Here is a 14,109-nt window from a genome sequence, read left to right as displayed (position 1 = left end):
ACACCAGCTGTCAACTTAGTCAACTAAAACTCCATCAAACAAACCTCCATCATCCTGGCAAAGAAGCAGACGATCTTGACACCTCACGTCACACGATGCAGATTCCTAATATGTCATCAGACCTCAGCTGAGTCTATACGCGTCCCTTGTCTGGCCCAGATTTGTGCAGACGCGGACGACACTTCCTCTAAAATTAGATCACTCTTTTTACCTGGACACAGCTGCAGAGGAAAATGAAATGTACACCTTTCATCATTACATGTAGATGAAGTACAAGAGCTATACACATGACTGTTTTTCACTAAAGAAGCATCTCAACAGGAGAATGTATCCTACTTATCAGTCCCTTATGGGTAAACCTATTCATGTGGGTCTATATCTTTGAACAGTGAATACATTGTTTGCTTGCTTGTCCCTAACCCTAACCCTAAGGTCGTGTGACATATATAACTGTACTTTGCTGAGTTTCATCCACTGCTTTCCCTTTCTCCCTCTGGATGGAATCCAGGTCTCCTCCTTGATTTAAAAACTGGAATCTAATTCAGACAGCCTCTGGTGTGTTTGAATGTGTGAAGTGACTCTCACCTGTCCTCTTCAGGCTGACAGTGTATGGGTGTGCTCAAGGGTATTCAGCAAAGTCAAAAGTGTGGTCGGTGTTGGTGAATCCACTGCGGGCACCTTCACAGGGGAGGAGGAGAAAGAGAAACAATTCAAGTGGTTTCATGGAGGGAATAAACAAAAAAAAGGCTTTTCCTGTGACAGTCACATGACCTTGATAATGGTGTTTTATAAAAGGGAAACCTGCCCAATTTATATGTCTGTATGTCCTACAAAATGAGAACATGACATGTTAGGGTTAGGGTTAAACCCTAAAACATTTTTTAATGTGTCAGTGGGTGACATGTTAGGGTTAGGGTTAAACCTGACTGGTTAAACCCTAAAACATTTTTAATGTGTCAGTGGGTGACATGTTAGGGTTAGGGTTAAACCTGACTGGTTAAACCCTAAAACATTTTTAATGTGTCAGTGGGTGACATGTTAGGGTTAGGGTTAAACCTGACTGGCTTTCAGACCCCCCCAGACCCCCCCAATAAAGCAAAACTGCAAGTTTCAGATTGGCCTTTTATTGTGGCCAGCCTAAGGCACACCTGTGCAATAATCATGCTGTCTAATCAGCATCTTGATATGCCACATCTGTGAGGTGGGATGGATTATCTCGGCAAAGGAGAAGTGCTCACTATCACAGATTTTTTCAGATTTGTGAACAATATTTGAGAGAAATGGTTATTTTGTGTATATAGAAAATGTTTTAGATCTTTGAGTTCATCTCATGAAAAATGGGAGAAAAAACAAAAGTGTTGCGTTTATATTTTTGTTCAGTGTACAAACACACTCAGACACACACCTGGGTCTTTAAAATGCATCTTTGCAGCCATGGTAAACAAGGCCAGATGTACGCAGACAGATACTGTTACACGCATATCGAAATTAAATTAGCCGGGGCTATCTCATTTCTCCCAAGAGCAGCAGGGCCCATCTGCAAACATCAGACAGCCTCTCTACAAAGACCTGTTGGTTCTCGATGTATAAAGCCTGCCCCCACCTCCCAAACCCCAACTCAATAAGCAATCCTGTGTTTATACAGAACGCATTTTCATTAACTGTAGCAAATTGGATTTTAATCCATGAAACTCATTTCATTGAAGAAATTGTTTGACTGGTCTGAGATTGGCATTGAGTTTCCATGCACAAGGCAGGGAAACAAAAGTGAAAGATGATGAAAGCTTTTATTTGTTGTCCCTTTATAACCCATTTTCTCTGCCATGCTGATGGAAATTAGCAGAGATACAGGAATCTCAATGATGGCTCTGAGCTGTTCAAATTATCTGCAGACTTGATTTCATCCAAACTTTTTATTTTAAACTTATATTTTTGACAAGTTGAAGATTAAGGATCCCCCTCCCTGCATTGAATTACACTTTTTACAAATAAAAAAACACGTGTTTGTGGATTAACAGGATCTCAAAAAAATCCTCTCTTTATTTCAGTTGAACATGATTTAATATGATGTATTTTAATTGGACAGGTTCCTATTAAGCCAGATTATTGCTGCTTTATAAAAGTGCTTAACTCTCCAGAGTGGCTTCTCCTCCAGTAGGCTACTTTGATCTCTCTGCTGTTTCAAGGCCTTAATTGCCCCTTAATTTGTGTGACCAGCAGACCCTGATGTGGGGGCCGAATAAAGAGGAAAAGCTTAGTTGGGTTAAAACAGTGACCCACTATCAGACATAGTCATATGTATGCTCCATTGCCCCAGACAGTTCTTCTGTGGCCTCCTGATGCCAACTGAGCCTAGGGGCCCTGTTGAAGAATGGAGAAGCAAAAGCACTGGGGCCGGGACCAAAGACCCTTAATTAGGAGTGTTGATAATGGTTAGGCAACTAAAGTAGCAGCAGATCTCTAGAGCAGAAATCCTCTCCCTCCGGTTAGTTCTACTTTGAGCACTTCTAATGTAAGAGCACTCTTTCTGGGGTCATTAAACTTATTTCTTTCCCTGACTCTTACCAAAGATGTGGACACCACAGAAAATGCATATATTCAAAAGGAGGACTAGTATTGTGTGGGTCTGGCATGCTGTGGAAAAGACACATCTGTTTGCAACCCGGTAGTTCAGAAGCAAGAAGCAAACTGATGCAATACATTGGGATAATGTTTAAAGTTAGTAGAGCACATTTATATTAAAATGAATTTATGGAATCTTTTCCCTACCATCAAGACATTTTCAGAAACAATGCTAGGAAGAATAAGGTGTTGACTGGGCGGTTGTTTGATGGTACCCAGTCAGAATATATTTACAGGTTACACGACCGAAGGCTAAACAGTGACAGTGTCCTTAAGCAAAGCAGTCAACCCTATCGCTACGCCAATGATCTTGGTCTGTTAACAGTAAAACAAGGCTGCAGGACCACTGACAGCCTGGTGTGATTAGTTAGTGTTTAATATGAGGTAAGGTTCCAACGCAGGAAAATATAAACGGTTAAACAATAAATAGGTATTAACAAATGGTTATTATAAAAGACACAGGATAAACATTATTTAGGTGTGTGTGGTTGTGCACAGCATGTTGTTCTTCTAGGTACAGTATGTACCTAGAAGAACAACACTAAAACAAATTATAATGTATATTAAACAGTTTTAGTTATTCATTTATATATGACGCAAGCAATGCAAACTAAAAAGTTAAAACAAAACTACATTTTTTCTCTATATACTTGGAGGTAGAAATTATACAAAACAGAATACAATAATAACACAAATTCAACATGAATGTAATAAACACATTTAAGTGTTTTAACCTACAGAGGAGTACTTTTTTTTAAAGTGTAAAAACAGACCTTAAATTGTAAAGGTTGTGAAGAGACAAAACATTGAAATTAAGACATTCAACATCACACCATTTAACATTTTTTTTTTTTTATACAAATCAATAATATATTGAAGGCAGTGTCAATGCACCAAGAAAAATATAAAAACTCATCCTGACTTTTTTTCCTCAACTTTACTTTTGCACTGAATACATCTGTAAACCAGCTCTCACATATTTTTGACCTCTTTTCAATCGAGCCTGTTACTGCTCTGTCCAATGAAGCACGGACAAAAACTTTGAGAGTGAAAACCACGTTTCAAGCTGCTGACAGTCACTGTTGAGAGATCATGCCATTAAAGTGGAAAATAATATGCCTTCTCATTCAAAAGTGGAATAGAAAATAACAGGTAATGGGAACGGTAGATGGGTACAGTATTTCAGAATTGGAAAAAATTCAACCTGATGTCGGAGGGGATTCAACACTGTATATGTAGCAAAATTCACGCTATGTTTTTCTTACTTTGAGGTTAAGGAGTAAGAAGAAAAGATGTGAACTGCTGACATTAAATTGTTGAATTGTTCCCTAGGTGGGCATTTTTGTGGCTGACCTATGATTGGACCCCAAGGCACAATCTCTGGGACTGGCTGAGAAGCAAAGACACAAGGCTGAGAAGAGTGGAGTTCTGTGCGAGGAAACCATGTTGTTTTATGACCTTGTTTTCTCGGAACCATCCACAAGGTGCCTTGACTATGATGTAATCAATGGAAAGTTGTTCTCTCACCACGTCATCGTTTGGTTCACCTAGCTTGCTAAAACCCGAGTCAAACCTGAGCGGGAGAAAATCCCTTAACAATAGTGATAATAATAACGGCAACCCAACAAGCGGGAAAATATTTTGCAACGCATGTCTGATTTAGACTGTGTGGGCCTAGAACCCTGGTTTGGGGCCTCGTCTCCTGTGTCCTGGGCCAGGTGTAGCTGAGAAACAAAAAGGTCCAACTCCTCTCAGAAATGTGAGGCTCAGGCCAAAATCAACGTTGCCCCTCCTCCCCTTCCTCAGGCCTTTTCCTTGTCCCACAGATACTTAAGCCCTGGAAAAAATGCTATGAAGGTTGTTAAGCCACTTTTCATGAAGCATTACTGTTTGGAATAAATTAACAATTAACTTAATTATGGAACAAAATAACTTTCACAATATCTATTATCATCACTTGAAGTTTTATTGACCCTTAACATCACAACCACTTTTACCATTATCTTCTCCCAAGCCCATAAATGAGACCAACCAGCACATCTTGTTTACCATCTCTCATCTGAATGCAAGATGTCACAGCTGTTGTCCTCTTCTCTCTCAATAAATGCAGTTTAATACGACATCACCCTTTGATTGGGGTTATGCTTATCATTCTCAAACACTTGTGCAGGGGAGTGTTTATTTTTATCTCTGCTATAATTTTGTCAGCCAAGCTAGCCAGGATCCATTCCCATCTCCCGCTCCAACAGCCATCTCAGTCACAGCAGAGCCACTTGGATCAGATACACTTCATACACCTCGATGCCAAGGTCCATTATCCTGACACAGAAATGCAGGCACTTAAATGTAACTAGGGTATATCATGAACATAATATCTTCACACGGTGCAGCAGAGTGGCATTATGGTGTCGAGATGAAGAGAGGGGAGCAGGGGAAGTGATACCTCTTGGTGTGTCGAACCAAGGCAATTACATCAAATCAGACGTGGACTGTTTCCCCTTTGCAGGTGCTTGTGAACAGGCGGCAGTTCTCCCGCAACACATTTTTCTTTAATTAATGGGGGATATTTGCAGCCATTGGGTCACCTTGTAAGAATTCAAGAAAAAGAGCAAGTAGTTGCATTGCAATGGAGCATTTTTTGCTGCTGTGAAAGAAACAAATTAGGAATAACTGTCATTCCCATAAAAGGAATTTTTACTTATTGACAGCATACACTAAACCAATCTGCTACTGTGTTCTTACACTCATTGTCTGTGGAGCAGAGAGAAAAGAAGAATTGGAAGGTACCATGAAAACATCGACATCAGCTGCTGGTGCTTCAGGCATCACTTGGAATAGCAGCAGAAAACCTCAATAGCATGCCTCGTGTGAGTTATGGTGATCAATGCCACAGAGAAATCCAATCAAATGAAGGATTTCACTCAAAGTCAACCTAGGTCACAGAAAGAGCGGTCAATACTATTGTCATTTTTCTTTGGTGGAATTGTTCGGTTATTGAACTCTTGTATTGAATTTCATATCCAGGACGAAAAATCTGGCTTTTCTGGACCAGAAGTGCAACACGTTGGACTCCTCAGTCACTGTTGACCAGAAGGACGACTTGAAAAGGAAAGGACATTTGAATCATCTGCCTGAGACTCATTATGAGTTATAATGGCTTTACACTGGAAACAATTGCTCTTACTCTGTTGGCAATTACAGCTTGGCCTTTTTAATAGGCAGGAAATGAGAGATTATACAGGGGTATGTTTTTAATAAGACATGAAAAGCAGAGGAGGAACATGCTGAATCGTTTTTTTTTTTCTTCTCTTGATTATATCCTTTGGACAATTGGACCATGGTGAAATATTTGGGTAACTCGCTTTCTTCATCTCTCTTTTGCTTTTGTAGGCTAACAATGGGTTTATAAAAACCCTGAAAACACCATATTTGAAAACTTCATTAATGACCGACTTACAAAAACAACACTGCTTTTATTTTAGTGACATAAATGGTGCAAATAAACATTAAAGTTTATGACTGTCTGAACATCTGTTTAACTAACCATTGAATATCACTTTAGAATTTTAGCATCTAAACCACCAACTATTGTCATTTGGAACATTTACAATGCATTTCCACATTTGTTTTGTTGTCATTGCCTACAAAACTACCACAGTGCGATATGAATCTCTATTGTTACTCTTATATCAAATACAGAAATTACTGTGGGGCAAGGCAGAGGGCGAACCCAAAAACTATGTAAATCCAGACCGCCCAGTTCCTGTTCCAGACTGGAAAAGCAATTACAAACATCCAATGTAAACAGATAGGGCTGATAATAAATGAATTGAGTTGAACTGACACAGACCGTGACAGTATGTGTTTTCTATTGGGGGTGCTGAGGCTGATCTTCCCTCTGCACTTCCACTGCTACATCTCTATGTTGGCCTGCAAGAAAAAGTGTATGGAAACCCTGAGGAGAAGATAACAGGGGGCTAAGCAAGTAGGAAACTGTTGTCCTATGGTGAAGATAATGTTTGGTAAAACTATTAAAACTCAATGTTGATTATATGAAGAGGGATTCTAATTTCAAAGGAGGAAGAAGGGGAAAAGGAGAAAAAGTGAGATTTTGTTTTCAAATGTGATACCTTTTTTCGAAATAAGTGTAAACAACATATGTATTTTTCTGATTCACATCCTGATGCATGCATGTTACATTCCACTGTTGCATCCTTTGCTTGAGAGCATTGTTGTATTTTGGTTTCCTGAGCAGCTTGACTGAGCCCATGTTTGCACAGTCCGCAGGAACATACATATGATAATCAGAATTATCCCAGAGAAATTAAGTTGAAAAAACAAATGAGATTTCCTTGATGTCAGCTCATATTGGTAACAGATGTGCCTTGAATCCATTTGCAAATCATCTCAAATTTAGAGTTAAGCATTTAAATGTGCAATACTAATCTGTGAGTGAGAAAGACAAAGATAAATGGGCAAAGTAGAGTGTCGGAGCATGAGAGAGATGTGAGAAAATGAGAAATAGAGATAGATGGGAAGAAGGAGGTAGTGAATTAGGGAGAGAGTGGAATGGAGAGAGATGCATAGGGAGAGTGCTGCAGAGAGAGGAAGAGAAAGAGAGCGGGACTTAGTGGGAAGGAGGGGGAAATTGAGAGGCTGCGTAGCACTTTCCTCTGCAGGCTGACAGGGCTTGACGCTCAACTAACGGGGCTGTTTTGACAGGTGTCAGATGGTCCATATTACTATTTCACCGCTGGGCCCTTGGGACCCTGCATCACGGGCCAAAACAGGACTGGCCAAGCTGGAAAAAAAAATAAAGGAAAGAGGCATGGCAGGAGAAGTAAAAAACTATACACTTGACTTCCTCCCTCTGAAGCTCAATGGCTCTGCACTCTCCCACAGCCTGGGCATCTGCAGCATGTTACAGCTTTCTGTACAGGTGTGTTAATGAGTGTGTGAACATGTGAACGTATCAGATGGACAGGATAAGATGCATACCAATCATGTTTGAGATATTTTTGGATATGGTTAAGATAAGGCAGTCAGATATGGAATATGGTATCTCAAAATCCCATCCATCTTCCTCCAATAACAATTGATCAATGTTACATTCCTTACATGCAGTGAACAGCTGGAAAAAAATAAAAGATTGCTACCAGTTAGCAACTGAATGCACGGAGAACAAATCACATCATCCCTACGAGGGGTTAAGTTGTGACACCGGAGGGTTTCTTTAATGTGGTTAGAAACATCTCACCAGGCAATAAGAAAATATCGATCTTATTCTTTTCACGCTGGAATCCATTATCTGTGCATGAAGAGCTGGCCTAAACGTGATAAGTGAGTAAAAGGTTACCTAATTTGATTATCTGCTGTGTACTCAACGATTTACATCAAAGCTCAAAACTGTTTCAAGACATCGGAAAATGTATTCATCAATTCCAGGCAGCTTTTATATTGTTAAATCATATAACAGCCATTGACAGTGACCGTAGACCTCCTGAGTTAGCATTCCTCTCTGCTGCTGCCTAGACAAATAGCAATATTTCAAATCCCCTTCAGCTTTGAAAGTGTTTAAAACCCCTTGAGCCATCTGACAACTCCCAAATGCACGCGGCCATAATTTGCAACAAGTTTGTAATTGTCCCTTGCTAAGTGCTTCAGGGGGAGAACTGTGGCTGCGGCTTAGAGCTGAATTGTTGCAAGTACTTGGGGCATGTTTTATAGTTACCGCATGAAACAAGAGAATCCCCACTCGCCTGATGCACTGGGACTCAGATGGTGGATCTGATGCTGCTTCTCGTTGAACACAGGCCCGGCATGACCAAAGGAATGGTATGGTTAGGGATGTCAATTTCAAAACAAATGCTTGAGAAAGGTTGTCTACACGGGATTAACAATAAGACATCTTACAAAGATCAAGAGGTTGTTGTTTTTTACAATTGATGTTGTAAATATGTAAAGACCAAACTGCCTTGGGAATAGTGTAGTGTACTATATTATAGGCATTTACTTGAAATTAAAAAGACAAAGAAGGAATTAAATGGTATTGACATCTCTACTGCACCTGTCTGCAACAAATTGATCCACTTAATAAACACTTTCACATTATTATGGACAAAGGAACAGGGGGAAATTGTATTATCCGGTATGACTGCAAATACTTAAATTACAGCTGGGTGGTGTTTATGACATAAAGACATTACAGCTGGTGTCAGGTAATGTATAAGTGAGGAGAGAGTTTACAATCAAACATCGAATATTTACATCTGATTTAGTCAGTCTTGACAGCACAAAACACAAATCCAATTTCGCCTATCCGATACTCCAAGAAAAACAAAGAATGTGCTGCTAGGGCTGCAAGGCTGACAATGCTGGTGTGAAATGATTTGCATTCCTCTTTGAATAATAGGAACATTTGTCTATATCACTATCATGTCTACATTTTAGTTAAAAGACACATAGTAAATGCTCCTACAGATCCTACAGTAGGCAACACAGAAATCCAGCAACACAAATACTCTGTGCAACATATGTCAAATCCTATAAATATGCAATGAAAAAGTAATCTGGTAAATCTGTAAAGCACTTCACAAGATTAAGTTACCAATGAGAAGTCCTTCAACCTGCATGATGTCATATTGACCATCCTAATGTTCTTTGTTTCTTTCTCCTCCTCCTCACACACTCCACCTCCTCGCTCACTCTGATCACTGATAACAAGATTAAAAGGGCACACGTTTGTCCAATCCGTCAATCTACAAAATTGAAGGTTAGCTAAAAATGTCCTAAGCTTCAATCACCCCTTGCCCCTTTTCCTCCCTGTCCCAACACAGTAAAAACCTCAGAATTGAAGCCATCTTACAGGAGATTTTGTGTCATATTCTAAAATAAAGGGAACTGTGGCTTGATAGTTTTCCCTCTAAAGTCAAAATGTATTGTTAATCTCCCTCCTGAGTCCAAATAGTCTCAGTTAAAAAAGAGGCCGAAAGGTACAATAACATTTCCTGAACATTGCCTGTCGCATTTCATTGTCTCTCAATCCGACACAAGTGCTCTTTTCACAAAGTGTCTGATTCAGTTCCCCCTGAGTATGTTAAAACAGGAGGCCTTTCTCAGGGTTTTATTGGGTGTCCTGCTTTTCCAACGTACCTCCAGTGACTTAGCTAATATGCCTGAAATAAAGAGTTCTGAAGGGTAAGAGGCAACTCAAGTTTTACTGTGCCCTCACTTAAATGAAAAATAAAAACAACGTGAAATAGACGAATGGCAGACTTGAAAATGCTTTTGGGAACTGACTTTATTGTAACAGCACTGAAGGGGCCGCTGTTCAAGGCCCTGGTTTTAGTCCGCTGCTCTGTTTTCTGCTGCACTTTGACATCACACTCAAATAACTTTCCAATTAAGCCACGGTACTAAACGAGAATCTCATCTCCACTAAAATGTGGAGTACGGAGAAGGCGTTTAAGAAAGCAGAAAAGGGTGAGAATTAATGGGAGGCTGGGTGAGGGAGCTTTTTCTCCAAGCACTCTGGCTCTCTCACAGCAGCTCAACCTTCCAAGTTAAATACTCTGGTCGCGTTTCCTGAGTGCTCAGATCTGTCTGTGGTCCAATCACGTCAGCTAAAAGTGCGCACAAAGAGACTATTTACGTCCACTTTAAACACAGTTTCCTCATTCTGTCTGTGCTCATTCCCCCTGTCAGACCCACCAATGCCCTATTTTTAAGATTCTAAAATGAACATTTTGGAAACATCAAAATGACATTTTCTTCTGCTCTTAATGCCATTTATGTTGTAGGGGTATGTCCACATACTGTATAAATGTTGTTTGTCTCATTTACATTTTTTGGAAAGCAAAGAAAACAGGAAAGCCATTATACCCTACAACAGCAAGCTGCATGGTTGTGCCTTTTTTTTGTTCATGTTTTTGTGCAATACCATTTAACATTCATGGCTCAGCGCTAGAAAGGACTAATTTTAACTCACTGTCCAAATATTTAACTTTGATAAGCTGTAGTGTATTTTCAACTGATCCTTGCTTATTTATTGGTTTTTATACTTAGTTTCCCATTTAATCACCATTCCATGTATTCGTTCATTCACTTGATCTCAATGTTATTTATATTCTTGCTGTGTTGTGGGTTGATAACATAAAAGAGAGTAGAATTGCAAATATGGCAGGTATTATGTCCAACGAGTCTCATATATATGTCAGTTAAGAGTCATTGTCTTTGTTCAGCCGACATTTTACGCTCTGTATATGTTTTACGTTGTTGTCTTTTACACATTAGACCTGTAGAACGGGTGATTTGTTACAGGAGCTCACACCAGCAGCTGGAGGAATTAAATAGGTTCCCTGGCGCTCTTCCAGCCCTTTTTTACAGGGCTCATTTTGCCATTCCAAGTGTACAGTTTACAATGTTTAATGATTCTCTGTATTTTTACTGAATCCTCATTTCCCAGTGCCGGCTAATGAGAACGATGGAGACCAAAGCAAAAGCCATTGGAGGTGGTGATGAAAAGAGTTTGTGGCTGTGTTACACATGCTGTAAAAGAAAAAAAAGAAAGAGTGGTTTGTGCACATGCATGCAGGCGTATGTAAGTGCCCGTGTATATAGAGAGATTAAACCAATCAATCAAGCTGACATGGCTTTCAATACACATTTGAATATGGACTACTACTGATAAGAATATGAATTTAGCAGCTTAAGAGGTCAAAGTCTTCAAATTGACCTGCATCATCAGGTATCATGAGCCAACTAACCCACCTGAAAAATTCAGCACAAAGATACTTTTATTGGAAAACATAGTGGACATTTTGAGAAAGCCATGATGGTACCAGAGGCATTTTCCGCCTTGAGGAATAAAATGCATAATGCAAATGTTGAATTATTACAACAGTTTTGCTAATTTTCAGAGAGATTTTTTTTTTAATGTTTTTCTCTGTCCATTATTAACTTGTTTTAATTAACTGGGGTTCTGTTAGAAAAGGTGGGGTCAAATATTTGCTCTAATTAACATAAAGTAATATTTAAACTGAGAGGTTTAAACAAATAATGGGCTATTTTTTGTTTGGAATTAAATCCAACAGCATGTTTCACAGCCACCTTAAAAATGCACTTTTACGTCTTTTATACATGAATATGTGTCCCCCGGTGTTCCAGGGAACTCACTAAATCTCTTAAAAAGGGGCTGCAAAGGATCTGATACAGACTGATCCAGATTTGAACACTTCTCTGACGTCACAGAAGTGGCGCTACGGCTATTGGGCCAACTCCACCAATCAGGAGGAGACAGCCACGGACATTGCTGTTCGAAAGCGCTGGAGATACTGGATGTAGTACATATGCCAGGCCTCTAGATGGTGCTGTTCTCACAGAATCAGCCCATGAAAAGACAGTGTTAAATTGAGCGAAATAAGGAATGGCTAAAATGCATGATCTGTTTGGTATTTTGAAAAATAAAAAGTATAAATATGCCTTATATAGGTATGGTCCTACACTATATTATTCAAATATAGCATGATAGGTCCACTTTAAATCAAATGTGATCAAAACACAGCCATGCAGTCTTTAATGAAGCAGATTAACTGCATTTTAGTGAGTTAAAGTATAAAAGGTTGTATAGACCCAATTATACTTTGATTGTTATTCATTTATGTTTAACAAAATATGGTCTCTTAATTTATTGAGTTAAATTTCAGACATTTAAAAAGTAGTGCAAGTATTTGCCGTAATTATTCTTAGCCTATTGTGCAATCATCAAGTTTTACAGCACCAATTCAAGCATTTAAGGACTACTGTTCAAACAGAATCATATAAGCAGCTTCAAAAACATTTTTTTTGTTCAACAATTAGCAGGCAGATCTGGATTCAGGTTTAAAGCTGCGGCTTTGTTTTTCAGAGACTCTTGACTTAAGGCCACCGAGTCAGGCTGCATCCATACTGAGACATGTCACAAGAATATTGACTGAAAAACAGCAGGGGGTTTTAAACTGACTCAAGTAAATCCAAAAGCACACACAAGTGATAATGAGGACTGGCTCGATGTTTACCGTGACTTCATCAGGCGCTGTCATCATGTGGTTACAGAATACAGCCTGGCCCAGATGCTTGTCTACAAACCCTCAACACATGCACACCCACTCACACTCAAATCCAGATACGTATGAGAGAAAAATGTACAGACACAGTGTTCCAGATCACTACACTCGGTGAAAGTCCCAAACCAACATCAAAGAGGCAGACATGAAAAATGAGCTGTTTTCCGCAAAAAATTAGCTGACGGCCTTTGGCTCTGCAAGCTTTGTTTTAATTTCCTGAATGTGTAATAGGCCGTGCATGGAATTAAACAACCATATGGACAGAGTCTTTCTCCTTCATATTAGATAGACGCCAGTAAATGACCCCAAACACCTCAATAAATAACGTCACTATCACCACATAACTCCCCGTTGCTGCATTTACGGTCAATTCAATTTTAATAATTGAGTTTACCCCCATTAAACAGCTGTGCCAGCAAAGCCGACTGTATATTCTTGTCATATTAATTGTCATGCTTAAAAGGTTATTAGCTTAATCTCAATTTCTGAACAGAGAGCAAGAGCACACCTACAATCATACAAGGTTAGATAGAGTACACAATAAGAAAATAATACGTTTTTTCCTGAGGAATACTAACAATCCCGCCGTTAAACACCCGTCCTTGTTTGGTTTACTCTCCCTGATCTAAGGCATCACGATATCATCCCTCTTTTAATCTAAAATACCGTCTGTTATGGTTTACAGCTGGCCCCGAGGAGCATTTGACCTTCTCCACCCCCGTCTCATTGCCACCGCTAGTACAGCCCTTTGTTCTGACTAACGTACGTTAATATTCTGGGCTGACCCACACCAGCACCACTCAGGGAGCACGCTCCTTGCTAATGTAACTAAATCCCCCGAGTTGACCCTGTCTCCTTCCATAAGGCCGGTCCTGTTCTTTCTAATGGAGCCTAAAAGGCTCTCCTTTCCCACAGTTCCACCTCTTTTAAAGCGTACCTACAAAATAGAGTGACTGTCTTGAAGTAAGAAAGAAACCTGCTACTTTACATCCAAACTGATTAGAAAAACTGTTGAGAAGCAGTGAAGCGATTTTAACAGTGTCAAAATGTGGTGCATTCAACATTTGAATACGTTCTGCAGAATAAACAAACTTGTATTTATTCAGCAGATTTCACAAAACTCTCAGTCATGGGTAAAGAATAATACAAGAAAATTAGATTTCCAGTGAGAGGTGCTTGTAAAAACATGATTTTGTTTGTAATAAAGAAATAAAAGTTTTCTTAGAAGGGTATGCCTTAACAGGGAAAAGGTAGTTGTACTTGCTTTAGTCTTTGATTGCCTCCTCGACCCCAGACCTGCCCCCAGACACACTGTTCTAGTAGTGCTGCCAGACACACATATATTTATTAATTGACCCATTATTCAGTCCAAGCCCCTAAAGAC

Source organism: Notothenia coriiceps, unplaced genomic scaffold, assembly GCF_000735185.1.
Source record: "Notothenia coriiceps isolate Sejong01 unplaced genomic scaffold, NC01 NC01_scaffold00018999, whole genome shotgun sequence".
Lineage (NCBI taxonomy): Eukaryota > Metazoa > Chordata > Actinopteri > Perciformes > Nototheniidae > Notothenia > Notothenia coriiceps.
The sequence above is the reverse complement of the archived record's forward strand: the minus strand, read 5'-3'. Positions refer to the sequence as shown.